The 13,496-nt window shown below is 35.8% G+C and overlaps 1 protein-coding gene and 1 long non-coding RNA gene across 5 annotated transcripts in view; one reads left to right on the top strand and one right to left on the bottom strand.

Moving 5' to 3' along the window:
* Nucleotides 1-13,496, bottom strand: part of LOC108004441 (neuronal acetylcholine receptor subunit alpha-7) — a 219,789-nt gene that overhangs the window by 94,479 nt on the left and 111,814 nt on the right. The window lies entirely within an intron of this gene.
* Nucleotides 1-13,496, top strand: part of LOC133667330 (uncharacterized) — a 147,516-nt gene that overhangs the window by 28,599 nt on the left and 105,421 nt on the right. The gene's annotated exons all lie outside the window — the stretch shown is intronic.

The following is a 13,496-nucleotide window of genomic DNA, read 5'->3' as shown; positions in this document are numbered from 1 at the left end:
TCCCCTTTGTTCAATCGTCTTTTGATAATTATTTATAATTAATTTTAATCCTGATTTTTTAATTTTTTAGTATCTCCTTAGTGGATATTTGTTTCTATTTGCGGAAAATTTTTTCAATTCTGCCTTTTATGATAATGGAACAAAAGTAATTTAAGCCATTTTGTTTTATAACCTGATCGTTATTCGATACTTTCCAATATTTCTATTCAATATTTTTTACTTTTACTTTAAAATAAATAAAGTTCAAATGTGCTGCTGAACGTCTACTTAATTTTTGATTTTTATAAAAATCTTACAAGAATATCAATGAGAATTTATTAAATGCAAATTCTGCGCCCCACTTTTCCAACAAGTGAGAAATTATTCTTCTAGCCGAATTTTCCACGAGAGAAAAACGAGAAACGTGATAATCACACGATGATATTCATTATCTCGATCGAATCAACTTCATTAATTGCAAATTTGCATAACGTGTTTACATCCCCTATTCGTATATTTCCACGAATAAATGCTATTATTTCGCGAACGAACGTCTATATTGGTCAGAGTCTCGTTCACATTCGACTTATATATATATATATACACGAAAGATATATAATCGCGTGAAATTTAACGACGGTCGCATTATTCGGCACACCTGCATTCAGCATGGCCGATGTATCAGGTGGCAAGCGAGAAAGTAAACTGATTTTATATCAAATTACGAGTAACAACGTTCCGCCACGCCGCAGTTGTACGTGAAAAATTACCCGGATTATACTCAGAAACATCGAAACACGTAGCATCCATCCCCCTATGGGATTCGAAGGGGCTTATTGAATCTTTCAATGCATTCGTCCGTTACCCGTATCTGTCTCTAACAGCCTCTTTTCCAGCTTTTATATTGATTATCCGTTTCAATGAAATCCGCTACGTGGAAGAATTTAATAAACCACTGTTATCATCGGTCGATAACTACGAAATATTTTTCCCTCCTGTGCGATTTCCCTCCACCTCGAAAAGATAGAGGAAACGTGGACAAATTGGAAAACTTTCTGGAAAAATGAACCGTGAATCGTAGTGATGTGCTTTGAAAGTTCTTTTTTTTTTTTTTTTTAGAGCAGAGAGAAGAATGGAGCGAATAAAGATACATTATATGTAAGTAGAAGTTTATGTTTGAACGAAATAGTATAACGAACGATCTTAGCTGTCGCAATAGTCAAGTTCGAAACAATTCTTCGAAAATCTTACGTTTATTTAATTTCTGAATATATCTGGTGGTATAAAAATTTCTCTTTCCACAAAATAATTAAAGAAACGTTGCGAAAAAGAAACCATAAATCTATTAGATTTAATAACCTAACCTATAAAACTTTAGAAAGCTTCTTTATCATTACTTCCGACGTTCCATAATTTTACAAGTCTCTCGTTAAAAATTGTGGAAAATAACGAGGTATTCGCTCTTTTTTAATAAACTAACCTGACGGCAAGACTTTGTTTCGAAAGCCCCTTTATTATTTATTTCGATCACTCGGAATTGCACGAGTTGCCTCTCGTTAAGAACAAAATATTCAAATTTCTTCAATTCGAAAACGAATCTTATTGGCAATACGAAAGCTTGTTGGTAAAATGCCGCTTATTTGCCGGCCCATTCGAACAGAGTTTACCGCGTGGCGTAGATACGACGTTCGTAACGCATTGCAAACGTACCCCCACAATAGCGTCACGTGTATCAGAAATAGAACCGGTGTTTGCACACGGCTATTTTGTATTCCATTGAAAATTTCTCGCGACCATAGTCGCTACTCTCATTGTTAGATTCAAAAGAACTGTACCAGAACCAAATCGGTTAAATGTATTACCACGCTTCACCAATAAAACAGCATTTCGCGCCAGATTTATCTTCTTCCGCTAAATATTTTCAATCGCTATCATTTCCCTAAATCTTTTTAATTCTATTACGCGCAACTTGTGCCTCCCCTCTGATGAATATTTTCCCTCCTTCACGTACACAGAACGTGTTAAACTAGCCATAGTTTATTTCCCGGTGCGCACAGCGCATATTCCGATATCCCTCATGCGGATGGCGTTTGAAAATGTCGCAGCGTGGCGGTCCCAAGCACCATCGTCCACGGTGTAATACGGTTTAAACGTGCCATCTCCATCACCAGGGGACGCGTGACTCGTTCGCGTGGAAAACCACGGAGAACGCTCCATTCCCCCTCCTCCCTCTTTCGCGTGTAATCACGGCACAGGCGCCCCCTCTCCCCCCGATTTTCAAATGGAGGAGTCGAGGCACGCGTCGTCGAGCGTCGGTGGATATTTCTGAATTCGGATGCAATCGATAATTCGCATCATTGGCGGCACGCCAATCGACATAATTTATGGAACGGGTCGTGGCTCGATGCGGAACCCCCCCTCCCCTGTTTAATGAAATTATTGATTTATTTACACTCGCGTTGTTAACGTGCGATTAATTTGGCCAACTCGACTCGTTGGATTTATGCAGATTTCGCGCGGGGGTAAGTGTATCTTTGGCGTGTTTCTGGCGTCAATTTTGAATTGAACGTCGTTTCACTTGTTACCATGGAGATAAGAAATTCGTATTTTAACTATAAATGTAACAGACTCCAATTGTGAATCGTTAAATTGTAGCAAACTGTCAAGCGAAATAAGTGTTATTTATTCGTTAATAATCTTAAAGTAATGGCCTAAATTTTCTATTCTTTCGTTCAATGAAATTATTCAATTGACTACTATTTTTATATAAATTCTTTTTTGTACTTTGAAAAAAAGATCTTTCCTAATTTTCAAAACAATTAATCGATTTATCTCGTACCGTTTACAAATCCATCTCTCAATCGTGTCAAAGATTAAACGAGTAATTTAACGAGTCGACTCAAGTGGGGGACGCTTAACTACAAAGGGCACTTTTGTGTGAAGTTTTTCGAATTTAATAAATTTACAAATTTCCATAAAATTAGCAATTATTGCAGGCATTTTATGGACATTACAAATTCGAACAATTCGCTTCGACATTAATCGAATCAAATTGAAGTAATATAGAAGCATACTCGAGATATCTGTTCGAGTATTATAATGTAACGTATTGAATGGAATATATCTGCATTAAAAGTAACATCCGGATAATAATCACGTCCATCCAGAAATTGGAATTTTAAACCGTAAACATGGAACGCGGTTATTATCGAGCTATTCTTCTTCTAAACGAGATGCGTATATTTTCAACTTTATTTCTCTCTCGTTTTGATACGTATCGGTGCGTTAGAGGATCGATATTGATTTCCAATATCGAAATAAGAATCTCCGGGATTAGCAAGCTTTATTAAATATTTGGCATTCCCTGATTTTAATATTCCACATTCCTCTCCTGTATTTGATGTCACAGTATATTAATTTACATTTCCAACTTGTTCATATTTCACGGTGGCGGCCGATATTTTTGGAATTCTGGTGAGGAAAATGGAGCGATAAAAAAAGGGGGAGGGAAAGGAAAGGGAAAGAAAGGAGAGAGGAGGGAAGAATATGGAACGGTATGTACGTACAATGGCTTTTTCTTTCTTTTTTCTTTTTTTTAATTCAACATTCATATCTCGTGCGCTTTTTTTAAACTTCCTTCCCACACTGTTTACAAACTTCCGCGAGTTTCAGTGTATCAAAATAAATTGCGTTTTCCACATGGAGTACTCGTTTTCATGGAAAAAAACTTTCCGCCTCGTTATAACGTCTCTCCAAAGAGGAAATGGATGCAACGAAAATCGAATTCCGTTACGAGGTATCAGTCACACGAGTGGTTTTTATAATCTTGCAATGATACTCTTTCGAGTTCTGTCGCGTAAAATCTCCGTTTCGATTTTTTCCACGAGAAAAAAGAGGAAAGCTCATCGACGCCTTTGGATATATTCGACTCAAATATATCGTATGCCACTTTTCGCCGGAGAATCGATTCCAAGTCGCGTGGAAATTTGCAACCTCGAATAAATTTACACCTCGAGGTTTTGGTCGGAGGAATGGTCGTGCAGACAGTGGTTTGCGGTTTAACGGAGTTAAGAATACGTGATTGCTCTCCGTGATACGACACCCTCGGATTTTCTGACAATTTCCTGATTTTAATTGTTTTTCTTCCTCGCTACGGATCCTATATTTTTCTTGATCAATTTCGAATAAAAAAATCAGGCTTAATAAATCTCTGGAAATACGAATTCATAATAATCTTCTCTTTCGTAAAAGAGAAAGAAAAATCGCGAGATAGCTAGTTTCTCACTCGAAAAACAGTTTGATTAAACTTTGATCTTGTTGCCGCGCGCTAGACACGCGGAAATTTTCACGGGGGCCAATATTTTCCTATAAAATGGCGTTTACTCCCCCCTGTTGATAACCCCAGCGGACATTAAATTGCATTAAATAGCGCGTCTCAAAGGATCCCGTGATCCAGATCATTAGCTCAGGTTGCATGAAGTTTCACAGGAGGCAGGGTATTTCACGCTTCCCTGACGTTCCAAATTAATGATTACAGCTAAATTGGCCTTTGACACCGAAATTTAAAAGACAACGCTGTGATACGCAAGCATAATCGTTGGAAAAAATTAGAACTTAGAATCTCCGTTATTCAGAATTTGATTATCTTTCTTCACACGCAACGCGATTGCAATTTCTTTCTTTTCCTTGATTCATTTCGGATTACACCGTTTAAACGAAAAGAAAATTTTTTAATCGCAGGGGCTAATAAATAAGCGTGTTGTGTGTTTACTTAAAAACAGTTAAAATCGTTTCTAATGCGAAAGAATGTAATATAGTATAGTATTTATAGTACAGAGATTTGCAAATCCTTATTTCATCCATCAAGAACGTTCCTCTTTTTTCATACCTTAATCAATCTCTGATTTCGTTTCAATCATATTGTGAACATTTCATTAAATCTTATCTGCGCGTGTGACAAGGAAGGATGTTTGCAAGGAGCAAGGAAGGTTCTTGAATGAAGGATACGTTTACGTCAGGATTACCATATTCTTTTCCCCTCCCTCGCTCATTGTTTTCCCGCGTTTAACCTTCCCGTGCTTCGGTTTGACGGCAGGTTAAACGGAAATATTAAATTCTCAAGTGCAGGATGGGGAGGGGGGCATTGTCTCGAACGGGCAAATGGTTTCAATTAATGGGGAGGCAACGAAGGAAATTTTTCTCTCATCCATATTAATGAACCCATTGTAAAAGGGTTTACAGCATGTTACAGATCTGAAATGCAACGGAGTAATCAAAGTGTTCCGATATCAATGTATATTATTCATGACCCTCGCGAGAATTTATGCAAAATTATACGCCGTTTTGGTGTGAGGATTAAAAAAAGGAAGAAGAAGGAGAAAAGGGAAAGTTTCGCGTATTGATTCAATTCTTTGTTTCCCTCGATATGACCACGCTTTTTCAGTCTGTGACTTTAGAACAAGGATCATTTTTATTTATTCGCGCTAAATAGTGGGATTTTTGAAACGTCGTTCTTTATCCATTAGTTTCATTCACTATCGTGAGTGGTTTCTTGTATGTAACTCGGGGCAGATCACAATAGCCGGTGTTTCGATAATGGACCATGCAAAAACGGTGGACCAAGTTTGGAGCAGAAGTTTTTGGACGATGTCGGAAAGAAGGAACCGTCGCACGCGTTTCCAATCGCGATAATTGATCCTTCGATTCGATGAAAGCTCATTGCTCTTGTAATAGTTTATCGTTTCTCTTCTACGAATATTTTTATATTTAACCACATTTTTGATACAACAGATATATAGCACGAGCTATCTTTCATTTTCACCGATGAAAACTGTTCAAAAAAAGAAACAAGTGTCGAAAAGTTTTAAAATCCTAATATTTTATCTCGGAAAATATCAACACCTGTTCAAACCGAAGAATTGCGCGTTGCAGTTGTCCCGGGATTGTCAAACGCAGGGGGGTGATTTCGCATTAGGGGCACGTAGTTATTCCTGTTTCCTTCTTTCCTTTTGGCCCCGTTTCCGACCAAGGCGGCGAAATCTTGCATCCCGAGAAAGAGTGTTTAGTCGAACTGCCAACTTCATATTTTTCTTTGCCTCGTCGATGTTTGCGCCCCCCTCTCCCTTTCTCGTTCCGTGCAGTGGCGCAGTGGCGGCGGGGGCAAAGGAATATAGGGGCGCGATCACACATGAGCAATCAAAGTGGAACAGACGACGAGGGTGAAATAGAAATCTTGAAGGGATGAAATATTTTATGCCTTTCTAAATAATAATAATGACGATAACGATAACCGTTATAATTATATACGCTGTTTCCATTGTTTAAATCGTGATAATAGGATTTGTCCTCCTTTTTATTAAACCAGTTTATCGCATATCTATGCGTGCGATAATTAAATAATTAATTCTTGTGTTTATCAATTCTGATCAAATGATGAAGAAACGAATGATTGAGGAATAGTGATAATTCCAGATAGAATTTGCAAGATGTAATTTTTACGAGTGTTTGTTAATTTTGAATACGATATTTAAAACTGCATAACTTTATCTTTATTTGTCAAAGAGAGGAAAAAATAAAATAATTTCTAAATATGGACAAGGAACAAAAATTACGAAATAAATATCCAATACACGCGTTATTTATATTTAACGTTGAATTATTTACATAGGAAATGCAAATACGTTGGGAGATAATTAGATGTTACGTAAAATATTATATTTAAATATTCTAGATTTATAAACAAACTTTTTTTCACATTTTTTTTCACCAGAATATCTCATTTCTCATTATCTCATTTAATCGCCTGTTATAATATTTAAATCGATCATTAATCAAAATGATATCGCAGTGTCGAATCGATATCGAGTTGAAAATTGCGATAAGAGACTTTTAAATTCTCTTTCGCCCTTCATCGGGAAAAATAAATTTTACTCGATAATTCATGCCGACAGAACATCGTGTTACAAACGTAGAACGCGAAATTTTATATTAGTCGAGCAAGATTAATCGAATCCCCATAACAAATTTTCCTCCCTCGCGTTTACCACCTTTTTCCGTGTGATGAGTGGTAGAAAATAATTTATCGTGGAAACGCGATTGTCAATGTTTAACACAGGTAATTCTTTTGAAAGAAAAGATATAATATTCTTAATATTATATTCGTGAGTTCGTTACGTCGAAAATTCTGAAAATGTTGCAAATGGAAGATTCGTGTATCAAATTTTACAATCGACAGTTGAAAAATAAAGATTGACAACATATTTTTGCGAAAGAATGAATCAAAAAAAAAAAAAAAACTCACCGTTCTTTCGCGATGCAAAAGGAAAATGCAGGAAATATCGATTTTTTAATAAATCAAAAAGAGAAAGCCGAGAGAAATAAGAATCGAATCAAGAAATTTTTATTCATTTTTTTATTTATTTATTATAATTGTACGTAAATGATTCTTTTTATTATTATTACTATCCTTATCACGAGAAAAACGACAAACTTTGTTTACCTAATACTCAAATTTTCAAAAAAATGTATGATTCGTACATCGACGCGATAAAATATAAAATTCTGCATATTTCATAACCGTAATAACACGTAGTAATCAACAGTATCCTTTTTTGCTGAAAAATCTTCTTTCTTTTACGCGACACACCTCTCCTTTTCCGTTAATGACCAAGCAAAAACGAAACTCATCCAGTTTCTCTCTTTCGAGACTTTTAGTCAGAAAATTTTGCCAGAAATGGCGCACGAGTGCAAATAGTCTTTTTCTTGGTATGAAAGTGGTAAATATAAAGATAATTATCAAGCAGATTGTCCAAGTTAATAATTTTTATGATGGCTCTTTTGTATTCCTTTTCCATATTGTTAAAATGTTTTGAAATGTTTTTAGATAGTCGAAGATCGCTTTTCAATTTGTTAATTTTAATTGAGTAATGGAAATTCTTGCTCATTTATTTTCAAATTAATTGATAAATTCGTTAATGACTTAGATAAATTCTGTTCGAATTATTTCTTTTATTTCTTCGAAAAATTCTTCCAATTTCACAAAATACGAAACAAAATATGAAAAAATTATGGTAACTTTGACAATTTTTAGTTTCGTATATTTTTTCCATATCTGCTTATTGTGTCAATTGATCCCAAAAATACTATCTGATATTTTATGAAAAATTGTATATCATTGAATGTTTCAATTTTCAACGCATTTATTCATTCCATAATCGTAAAGAAGAAATCTTAATCGTTCGAAGAAGAAAATAATATGCAGAGTTAAAAATTATCGATCCACAATTATAAATCTTTCTCTATCCTTAATACAAGAATTTTCAAATTTAACGCAGACTGTTGATATTGATATTAATTGATCGAACGCATTACTCGTGGAACACATTTTAAAAGATCAATTACTTCTTCCCAACAGATAAAGAAAATAAATGACGACAAGTAAAAAGAAAATCTCTACATCAGGACTCGTCTCGCCAGACAACTCGTGAATTCGCTTAATAATAATTCGATCTGATTTCAAGCATTACGAAGATGAAAAAAAATTAGAAGGAAAAGTTGCACATAGCGATACGTAGCGAACGATATCCTCTGATATAAAGTGTGTGCACAGAGTGTATTTTTCGAGCATCGCGATACAAGTTTTATACGCCGCGAAATCCGCGGTGCAACTCGTGCAATCGTGAAATTAAATTTTGACCGCTGGATTTCTGGGAAGAGATATTTAACATTCCCTGTTATTACGCTCTGTTTTTCGTGGCGGGCTGATTGAAAGAGTTTGATGGAGAAAAAGGAGGGAGGAGAGGCCTGGTGGGACATTTGCATATCAAATGGAAAACGCGGCCGGTTTTGAGATTTTCCCGCCACCATTTGCATTCCAATTAAACGAAGGATAAAATAACGATGGGACGATTTAATCGTCACGAGGGATTGTGCGTGATATGCTTGGATAAAATTCTAATACGAAGTGTGGAACGTATCGGTGGAGGAATTTTGAATGCGTAAAATTTTTTTAACTTTTCTTAATTTTTTAATTTCGTCAGAATCGTATATATATATATAATTAACGAGCAAAGATTCGTTAAATGAAAGGAAATGATGGAGAAGTAAGTCTTCTTGTGATGTGAATTTTAACGCAGTTTGAAAGAAGAAGCAGTTTACGTGAAACATGAGAGATGTTTTAATTTCAAATTGACGATTTAAAAATTAATTGACACCAAGTTTTGAAATATTTAAGTAAGAGTGTAAATACAGTTTTTCCAATATTATATGTACCACGGATCGATGGCTATATCGAGTTTCTCCTCTATAAAACACGAAACATGTGATTTATTATGTTTCCCTTCTCCTCTTTTTTTATTTGAATGAATATAAATAAAAAAAATTGCGAAATATCAAATATATTTTTTCTCCTCTTATATTTAAATTCAACTGTGATTTTTATCGTAATATAAATTTTGCGCAATAAAAATACTACTCACATTTCTCCTCTCCGCGTGTATCTGTAATCGGACAATTGATCTCTCTACATAAATTTGAGTAAAGATTCGGAAACATTAAGAGACAGTTGCAAAAGTATTTTCATAACATGGAATTTATTTCTATATGAAAAGTCTAAAAAAAAATCTGCAGATTCGGAGAATGATTTTTAGAAACGAAGCACACCTCTTTTACCGTTCAACAACGACGATGATTTACGAATAAGATGCGTAAAAAGATGTTGCACGAAACAAAGGCCCCATCCACCAGGCGTTCCTAGGTTATTAAATTCTATGTAATCAAAAACGCGGCGTGTCGCTGTCTTCCACGTTTCAAAACGTGAAAGAGTGTCTGACAGGGCCTGTGGGGAATACCCCGCGTTGAGTAATGAGAACTCAAGGCATCAATTGCACACCAGAAATTTTTCGATAATGCTTTTTCGCGCGCTGTCCTCGCGCTACGCGTTCATAAACGTGTCACAATTTTTCAACAATTCGTCGAGGACTCGTTCCTCCTTTTGTTGCCGTTGCCCCACTTCCCATCCACATCCTTCAATTCTTTTTAACCCTTTTGAACACTATAATTTCTCGAATTAATTCATCGAAAAATAAATTAATTTTCTGAAATTCGCGAGAAGAGGGTAGCTCAAATTTCGGACATATATTTTTCTTATTTTTTTAAATATTTGAACCAAAAAATCATTTATACTCATTTCTATCTAATGAGAAACAATGTGTATAAAATTTATAAGACGACATAGACATCGGAACTAATATTTTCTTCTTAACAAAATCAGATACAAAAAGACGATTTAAAAGAACTCGCTTCCTAACTGTGATTCATTCCGTAAATTAATTTACCCACGATCACAAACAAGGGGTTGCACGTTTCGAAAGTGGGGGGAGGGAAAAAGGACATAGCAGGAAGGAGGGAGACGGGGAGTTAGACAAACGCGAGGACAGGCCTGTAGGGGGTGCGGGTAATAAGAATTCAAGCCAGTAATTACACACTGGAGACTTTTCCATCCTCATCCACCCCTTTGTTACGTTCTTCCAGCTCTCCGCAGGGGGAGTTAACGAATAGGTGTCTGCCTGTTCTAAGAAACAAGCAAGGGATCCTCCTGTCCCTTCTTCACCTTCCCTGTCTTGCTGTTTCTCGTCCAAAGTTTCGCGCTCCAAAAATCCTGATCACATTTTCCTGGCTGGAAAATGAGTTTTCAGCTGTATCCCCTTATTCCTTTTCTTTTTTCCACTGATTTTTACTTTCTGACGATTGTTAAAATGGATAGAAATCTCTAGTTGCTACCTCTCTGTGTCCATAGAATTCGATACTCTGCACATCAAAATACAATCGGAATCATCACAGTTAAGAAGAGTCAAAGTATCCGTTCACTCAGAGCTCATAATATAAACGAATATACAATTCTACTGACAATAGGTGGTCCTTTGAGTTAGTGCAATATTCAAAGTCGTTCACCAATTTCGACTTCAAGGATATACATTAACCGCCATTCCAGATTCGAATTCTGTACATTTCGAATACATAATCGGGCATCTTGCGAAACTTTCTCCTTTCTGTACATATACATTCGTTTAATTTCACATATCGAATCGCATCAGAGAAACATACTCGTACACTTTATCTAACATTCCATTCCACGAGTCCCCATTCCCCTCCCCGATCTTATTTCTCCCTTAATCCCTGGATACAGGTGGATCAAAATTGCATCGGTCCTCGCTTTCTCTGGGAATTACGTGAGGGGGAGGGAAACCGCATTCAATCCCAAATAACAACCGTCCATCGATCGCCCCGGCCACTCGGTTTAATGAGATCAATGAGCATGCGTCACTGTCTACCTGTCCACGGCTGAGGGGAGGGGGCGTTTCCACTTTCGTTCGTCTTTTTTCGCGCGAGATCAGCAGAGTTTCGTTTCAAATGGATCGTCCCCCTCTCCTTTTCTCATTTCCATGCCTCAGCAATACGAGGCCTGCCACCTCGTTTCCCCAACCACTCTCGCGTGTGGACGGTTAATAACGTTTGACCACCGCGAGATTTTCAGTTGGTTTCTTACTTTTATGTGTCTGAATTTATACGTGATTAATATATTAATATTGAAAACAAGAAGGAAGATTTGGTCGTAAAAAAAAGAAGAAATTTGATTTTGCATAAAATCCATGCTCTGGCATTATAAATGGCAATTTAAGTTTGCGTTAGAGACGAATGAAATCTTCGATCCATCGAGCATGTCCCTTTTAATAAAATTTCAAAATTCAATTTCTCCGAAGCATAAAACGTCCTTTTATTTTTTATTTTTTTCGAGTTAAAGAATAAAAAGGAAGAAGGAGGACATAACGTGATATTTGCCTTCATTTCGTGGGAAAAAAAGCAAATACGATATAACTGAGAAATCGTCACCTAAATTAAACGTTACTATTAGTTGGAGTTACAGCTATTAGCGTTCCAACAGCGAAACACGAACTTGAGAATAATTAAATGACGGCCACATGCAACGCGATGCTTGCACTTGATTGATCCGTTGTCGAAAAGTTTTTGGTAAATAGTGAATAAGATTTCCTCGATGAATGCAGTTTCGAAGTTTGGTCCCGTGAAGTGGTGAAAAACATGGGATATTTACGTGACTTGGTGATTTATATAACCGTCCGGAATTTTGGAATTTTTGAATTTGGAAGAAGGTAGAACGTTCACCCTTTCGAGGATATGAAAGAAGATAAAAGTTCAGAGATATAGGTCGAAGCTTATTTTTCAAATTTCTTCTGTCTTGACTCGAGTTTTTCGCTCGAGCAGGATTACGTTTTTATAAATAAATAAAGGCAACTTGAATGAATACACGTGGTAGAATCGTAGATGTATTGTTGTTAAAATAATATTGTTGAAATATGATGCGAGGTTACAATTGTTATTGTGAAAAATAATTTGCAGATATTGGAGAATGAGAATATTATAGACTGATTAAAAATATAATAAAAAAGTTTAGAGAGATATTTAGTTAAAGAAATGAGGTACAGAATAATATAAAACATAGTGAGACGGATGGCTAGGATCAGCCTGACAACAATGACGATAAAAGTAAATAAAATATATAAAATGTAGGATAATTTTTATATTTGGAAAAAAATTAAACGTTGTGAATAGGAATATTTATATATCGAATGATGAATCCTTTACTTTAGAGAAACGACAATTCTCAAGCAATTTCGTTTATCTAAAATCTTGGATATCTACTTTTCTTCCTAATCTCGAGCATTCAGTCTTTCCAGCTTCTCTAACCAACTCAATCGTTCCTAACAAATATTTACACAGTATATATTTTTGCTCTCATAAGTGTCTACGCGATAAAAATAGAAGAATAGTGAAAAATTTCTCTATTTTCTGTTAGAATTTGAATTTCTAGAAATTGCTCGTTTACATCATTTGAATATTCATTTTGAAACATCAACAAATTCATAATGCAAAACCAGAGAAAAATATTACAATTGTTGATGGAATAAAAAGTAAGATTCAAGAATTCAAGAAATATCTCTAAAGATAAATTCAGAAGAAGAAAAATTCCTTTCCAATTCTGTTCAAAAATGAATGTTCTCCGTCACAGAATACAATTCCACGATCGAAAAACAATCGAGTTTTCCCTTTCCTCTTTCTCCTTTTTCAATTCAAATACACGTGGAATCTTCATTATCCTCTTTTCCCCTCCAATTTATCCAGAAATTTAGAAGAACGAATATTGGAGATCGTTGAAATTTTTAATCTTCGAAACCACTTCACAGAAAGCCACGATCACAACCACAATTAAATATTATTCACACGCTGATAAATTAGCAAAGAGGATCGAAATCAGGATTTCTTCCCTTTGTCCATTCATTGTTGCGTATTGGTGCTCGCGAAGGTGCTTGTTTTCGAGGCTTGTTAACCACGTGTATCGCACGGCTGAAAAAGAATTCGTGACGCGGTGTTAATAGCGTAGCGAAGAATTCACAGCTTGAACACGCACAGAAGATGGCTACTTCGTAAGAGGGACACGAAGG

Source organism: Apis cerana, linkage group LG14 (assembly GCF_029169275.1).
Source record: "Apis cerana isolate GH-2021 linkage group LG14, AcerK_1.0, whole genome shotgun sequence".
Taxonomy (NCBI): Eukaryota; Metazoa; Arthropoda; class Insecta; order Hymenoptera; family Apidae; genus Apis; species Apis cerana.
This window is presented reverse-complemented; position numbering and strand designations above follow the sequence as displayed.